The sequence below is a fragment of the Microtus pennsylvanicus genome, chromosome 1 (assembly GCF_037038515.1).
Source record: "Microtus pennsylvanicus isolate mMicPen1 chromosome 1, mMicPen1.hap1, whole genome shotgun sequence".
NCBI lineage: Eukaryota > Metazoa > Chordata > Mammalia > Rodentia > Cricetidae > Microtus > Microtus pennsylvanicus.
Genome location: NC_134579.1, coordinates 114921469 through 114928205, shown reverse-complemented (window position 1 = coordinate 114928205; position 6737 = coordinate 114921469). Strand labels below are relative to the sequence as shown.

The 6737-nt window shown below is 49.2% G+C and overlaps 1 non-coding gene across 1 annotated transcript; it reads left to right on the top strand.

Moving 5' to 3' along the window:
- The first annotated feature begins 894 nt into the window (after positions 1-894).
- On the top strand, positions 895-1001 carry LOC142842791 (U6 spliceosomal RNA). Its single transcript, XR_012909461.1, has one exon. It is a non-coding gene; the product is annotated as a U6 spliceosomal RNA (small nuclear RNA).
- Positions 1002-6737: the final 5736 nt, after the last annotated feature.

Sequence of the window (6737 nt, the reverse complement as noted above, 5' to 3'; positions counted from 1 at the left end):
AAAGCAGTCCCATTCTGGGCAGAATCCACCTTCTCTTAGCTACATACACTCTTATTAGCTCTCCAAAACCACCCTGAACAAGCTTAATCCCTCGAGTATGTGATCCTTTTAAGTATGTCAAGATCTTTACTGCATTAATGTCTCCTTTCCTAACTATAAAGAGCAGCAGGACACTGGCGCTGTCTTCCTATAGTGCGGGTCTCAGCCCCTCGGCATCTCTGGACACCCCAGTCCTGAGCACACCATTCTGAGCACCCACCTCTGCCCTGTATCCTTCCACTTCACAGTGTAGTGTTAGTGAACTCAAACCAAATCCTTTCCATGCGAACCACAGTCCCGTTAAATCTGTTTATGGTATACTTAGCTTGTTGATTTATGTGTATACCAGGCACCGAGCCTGCCTATAATGAGATGGTTTTGGACTTATTATGATCTTTTTGAGTCTTCATCTTTAAACAGTCATTTTTAAAAATTTTTCTATGTGAATGAGTGTTTTGTTTGCATGTGTGCCTATACACCACTGTGTACCTGGTGCCCTTGGAGGCCAGAAGAAGGCATCAGATCCCTTGGAACTGGAGGGACAAATAATTGTGAGCCACTATGTAGGGGCTGAAAATAGAACCTGGCTACTCTGAAATAGCAGCCAGTGCTCTTATCCACTGAGCTATCTACAGATCCCAGATTTATTTTACCTGTGTATTTGTGTGTGTATCTGTGGAGAGAGTATGTGCACATGAGTGCAGGTGCCTGAGGAGGCCAGAAGAGGGCATCAGATCCCCTGAAGCTGGAGTTATAGCTCCTTGTGAGCTATCTATCCAACATGGGTACTGGGAAAAGAACTCCAGTCCTCTGCAAGAACATTAATTCTCTCTCCCTTTAAAAACATTTAGGATTGTGCTCACTTCAGCAGCACATGTACTAAAACTGGAGCAACACAGAGAAGATTAGGTTGCCCCGTGAAAGGATGACACACAAATAAATATGTGAAGCATTCTATACTCCGATCATTTTCGCTTCATCTTATTATAATTTATTTTGTCATGTTTGGTTGTTATCTCTTAGAAGCCCATTCTTGAGAGACAGAAAGGGAGTGGGTCTGGAGGGAAGAAGAGATGGGGGAACTGCAAGGAGAGAGGGGAAACTATAATCAAGGTATATTGTATGAGAAAAGACTCCATTTACAATAAGAGAAAAAATGTAGATTTATTTATGCGTAGGAGTGTCCTGCCTCTCATGTATGTGTACTACATGTGTCCCTAGTGCCCTCGGAAGCCAAAAGAAGGCATCAGATATCCTGGAACGGGAGTTACAGATGGTTCTGCCATGTGGGTGCTGGGAACTGAACCCAGATCCTCTGCAACAAATGCTCTTTCGCACTGAGCCGTCTCTCCAGCCCTGGCCCCAAAGAGTGCTTATGTGGTCCCCTCCAGATCTGGCTGACACACAGTCTAACAAGCAGAATGTGTAAGTCGCTATCCAACAGGCCTTCTAGTGACTCATCCGGGTTAAAACACTAATTGGCTGGATGTCATTTCTCAGTCATTATAAATCTTTTCTTTTTTTCAAGATTTAATTATTTGTGTAGGAATGCTCAATCTGCACATACACCTTTATGCCGAAGAGGGCCTCAGCTCCCACTAGAGATGGTTGTGAGCTCCCACTAGAGATGGTTGTGAGCCACTATGTGGTTGTTGGGAATCGAACTCAGGTCCTCTGGAAGAGCAGCCAGAGGTCATAACCGCTGAACCATCTCCAGCCCCTGTTATAGATCTTTTGACCAGAGGTTCCAAAGTCAAGAAGTAAAGCTCCTAAAGGTGTTCCCACCTACTTACCCCTTACAGTCTGTCATTTGGTGTTGGAATCACCCTTCCTTTGATGGGTGTAGTCAGCTGACTTGAAGGTCATGTACCATGAGAGAGAAACACCCATTTAAGCGACAGGACTAGATCTGGCATCATGAAATGCTTACACTGAGAGGCCAGAAGGCGCCAAGACCTCTGACAAGATCCCATCTGCCGCCTTTTGCTTGCTCTGGACGCGTGCTTGCTGAGGGAAATGACGGCAGAAAGGGCCATGCTATTGAAACGCTGGCTGCATATTAGAGATCCTTCTGCCCCAGAATCCTGAATTATAGGTGTGCCCCACATCTTCTTGGGAGAGCTATGTTCTGGAGTCCTTGCCCACAGCAGGCCCCAAATCTCTGTGCTGTTGGCCTTTGTGTGAGAACAAGTTCACTTGAGCAGAACTCGCGGCGTGGACACACACTAGCACTTTGTGGCCATTGTTGTTTCTATGTGCCTCACAACTAACATCTGAGAAACCCAAACAGCTCAATAGAGCATCTTTTCTAGAATCTTCCTCACCCCCTCCCCCCCCCCATCAGTAAGTGTCCTCTACATGGCTTACTGTGTCAAACTCCAACTCCTGGGAGCTGACTCCAGACTAACAATGGCTACTTGAGCAAAGTTACCTCCGCCTCCCGACTGTCCCAGGTGGTGGCAGACGCAGTTCCTAGCCACTCTGGTCTGTAACTCACCAGTTTAGCAGGCCGGTTTTATTTATTTATCTACTGATTTTGAGACAGGGTTTCCCTAGGTAGCCCTGGCTGTCCTGGAACTCGCAGAGGTCCTCCTGTACAGTACTAGGTGCCGTGGCTTGGTGCCTCTGGAAGCCCTTACTCACACGGCCACAGGAACTCGGTTGGCCTCCCTGCTATTCCTTTTTAAACGCTTCCTATGCACCTCTCTCTACATAACTCCGGATCTGGGGAGTCCCAAGGCTTGCCACTCTTCTCTATCTCCAATCTCTCCTTTCACCCATTGCTTTAACCCCACCCACACACTCATGACACACACATTTCCACAAGCAGACTAACAAACTCAGCCGCCAGCCCACATCCCCACCCATCCAAGCCGTGGGTTCCTGTGTGAGAGTAACAAGAGGAGGGTCAGCGAACGGTCATGTCCTTTTGAGAAGGGAGCCATAAATAATACAGCCTATCCAGGGCCAAGCAGTCCAGGCTCAGGGCGGAAGGAGTGACAGGTGGGCAAACTCACCTGGGATAAGAAGTCCTAGCTCTCACGGTCGCCTACCTTCTTACAACAAATTATAAGCCCCAGGAGTTCGGTGATCTTCAGGAAATCACAAGTGACCAGATAAATGTGTAATAATCATTTTCTCTGAGTCCCTTTAGCCCTCCCTCCCCGTGCCCCCAGCAGCTAGCTGAGTGCCCAGCATGCTGCAGGCGCCAGCACATATCAAACACATTAATTAAGGAAACTCTTTTCTTTCTCTGCCATTGTTGCTCTGGGTGGGGAAACCACCATCTTCAGGAAGCGAGAAAAAAGGAAAGAGAGCGAGCAAGCCATATAGCAGTGCAAAGCAAAGTATCGTAGGGGCTTTCAAAGCTGTGGCCTCCTGATGGGGGAAATGCACTTTAAATACAGCAGTGATTCCCCCTCTTCCAGCGGACACATTTCTCTGCTCGGTTCTTCCCCACCAACTCCCCTAGGTGCTTAGACCTTAAACAGTGACTCTCTTAAGTGCAGAGAGGACTCAGTCTCCCAGTCCAACCCAAAAGTGAGTGATGGAAGACTTGCTCACTAGTGAATGATGAGACTCTCCCCAGCAGGCTAGAGGCTCAGGGCCACACTAATGCCAAGGCCCTGCTCCCCAGTAGGGGCAGCAGCAGTGAACAGGTAGAGTTTCCGGCTGGCAGGAATCCAAGGACAGACAGAGCAAGCAGCAGATAGGGTTGCTGTGGACAAATTCCTAGAACAGAATCGCTCCCTTGATGTCCCACAATAGCAGAAGGGGTGACTGGCAGACCCGTGAGCACAGTTAGATGTCTATTGTGATCCCGCGCTAGCCACCCGATAGCTCTCCACAGATCCCCAGGGTCTGGCTGCCCGCCTGAGTCACCTTGTGATTCCTCACTTTGGCGAGGGGGAAGGAGGGGAACACTGTGTATCCTGAGAGAAGTGTGTCTGACATGCCTGATCCGTTCCATCTGGGCGCATCATGAGTCCCATCTGGCTCCAGCAGTCTGAGCTGAGGAGCTGCAGATCCCAGCAAACCCCAAGCTCCAACCCTCTCCAGCCCGCTCCTCCTTCACCTCCCCTAGACAGGAAGACCCCTGCAAACTTCTCCTCACCTAGTCCCTGCCTGCTTTCCTGTAACACCCTTCACCCATGGGTCTGGGCATCCACCTTGAGACCGGGTTCATGGGAGACCCTCTGCAGAGGGCAGGCCTCTAGGGAAAGTACAGAGTAATTTGTGATTCTGATTTATGGTGATGGGGCTCCAACTCGGAGCATAGCGGGTACTTCACCAACTGAGCTGCCTTGCAGCTTCAAAAGCCCACTTCCTGTCCCTGACCTTATATCACCAGAGCAGAGCCTGGTTTGTAGACAGAGCTCCCTGCAGAAGGTCCTCTCCCATGCCTTATTTGCTGGGGTCCCAAGATGCACAACTGTCCTTCTCTTGGCTGCTCTCCATCCCAGGAGAACCTCTCATCCAGATGACCTTCCTCCCCTCCCCGGAAGTCTTCTCAGGTGGTCCCACAAGCCCTGGTAGGGGCTGGGCAAAGCCCCAGGAAGCTAAGACTTGGCCTAAGATGTTTGCAAACATTGGAAGTTTCTCTCTCCATGACTCATCAGAAGAGAGCGGAGTCCCTCCTTCTTCCTGGAAGGCAGTAAGAGCAAAGCCAGCTACAACCCTTCCACCCCAAAAAGTAAACAGCCCTCACAAAGAGCTCTTGCTTCAAGACTCAGATATCACCCCAAAATCAGTCATGACAGCCTAAGGAAGGGGACGTTTTCGAGGCCACAGACAGCCAGAAAGAGGCTTCTCTGACCCAAGAAATGGCAAGAGGGGGCTGGAGGCATAGGCAAGCATTCACAAGTGTGTGTTTTCCAGAAAAATAACGGCTCCCCTTCTCTCTTCCCCAGCCCTATTTTATTTGTGTATTTATTGTTTCTTTTTCTGAGACAAGATTTCAAGTAGCCCAGGCTGGCCTTGAATTTGCTATGTAGTTGAGGATGACCTTTAACTTCTGGTCCCCCAGCTTCCATCTCCCCAGTGATGGGATTACAAGCATGCACCACCATGCCCAGTTTATACAGGGCTGGGACCTGAGCCAAGGCCTTCCCATGTTCCACAAGCACTTCCTCAACTGGATCCCCAACCCCAAACTCATCCTTTAAAGTTACCAGTATCTTAACATAAAACCTGAGCTGGGAACCATGGGAGCTTTTAGCAAGGATTTCAATGGCACCTAAAGCGGTTATAGGAAACAATCAATGTGTACACACACATAAAATCAGGCTAATTCAGACCGAAAGGAAGAAGGAGAAATGGAAGACAGGACAGAAGCTTTCTTTGACAAACTTGCTATGCATGCAGTGAGCTCAGGGGTCATGGGTCACCTTCTTCCATCCTTAGGACAAGCCTATCTGTCAGGTGTCAGTTCCCCACCCCTCCCTGGGAATCTGGTAACTAGTTCTCAGAGAGGTTGCTGTTTGATGAAGCCAGGTGTGGTGGTGTGGGACACACTTACCATGGCATTCAAAAGGATGAGGCAGGATGGCTGGAGTGAGCTTAAGGCCAGCCTAGACTACTCACTGAGCTCTGAGCCATCCTGGGCTACAGAATGAGAGCCTGTTTGAAAACTGGGAGGAGGGCTGGTGCTGTAGAGATGGCTCAGTGGCTAAGAGCACTTATTGCTCCTGCCGAGGATCTGGGTTTCCTTCCCAGCACCCACATGATGACTTACATTCACCTTTAATTCAGTTCCAGGGGAATCCCATGCCCTCTTCTGGCCTCTGCAGGCACCAAGCAAGTGTATGGTACCCAGACATACAGGCAAGCAAAAACTCATACACATCAAACAAGAAAAAGTAAATGTGTTTTAGAGAGGAAAATATTTCTCTATTCATGATTCATCCAGGGCTGTCCCATTGCGGGAACACGCGATGATTATTTGGATGGAATTTGTACAGACCCATTCCTCTTATCACCAAATGCACTGAATCTCGTAGCGGAAAGAGAGCGAAGCTTTAGGGGAAGCAATTAGAAGAAGCAACAGCAGCATGCTGGTGTAGAAGGAAGATAAATTTGAAGTACTTTAGATACAAAAACATTTTAAATCTGCCTAAAACAAATGGAGGGGTCCTATGCCGAGTTCTGGGAAGACATTAGCAATTTCTGAAAGCCATTTTCACGACAGAAGCCGGTGACTCTGTGGTGTGTGGAAGTTGCTCAGACAGGCTGGCACACATCTCTGTAGCAAACAGCAATTTCCTGGTCCCAGGTCCCAGGTCCATCGCTCCTCCCTGAGCCTGCCAAGGGAGAGAGGGCCCCTTCCAGTCCTGCTGAAATGCAGAAGGCTCTCACAGGGTGGGGCAGAGACAGCTGTCCCAGTCACAGCTTGAGGTGGGGGTGGGAAAGGGGCAAAGTGACATCCCCAGCGAACTGCAAGAAGAGGCCAACAGAATGCAGGGACCTGAGCTGGCATTTGGCCAGGACAATGGGATTAGCTTCCCAAGTGCTGGCCAAAAAGGGCCCTGGGGTTTTTATTTTTATTCGTTTTCCATTGCAACGGCACAGCAACGCAAACAAGGCCCCAAACAAGGGGAGCCGCCACGGAGTCGTTTTTCCTTCGTGGGGTGGCATCTCAATGCCACATATCTTGCTGACCTGGGCTCACCCAGGGTTTAGAGTAGAGCATTTGATTACCT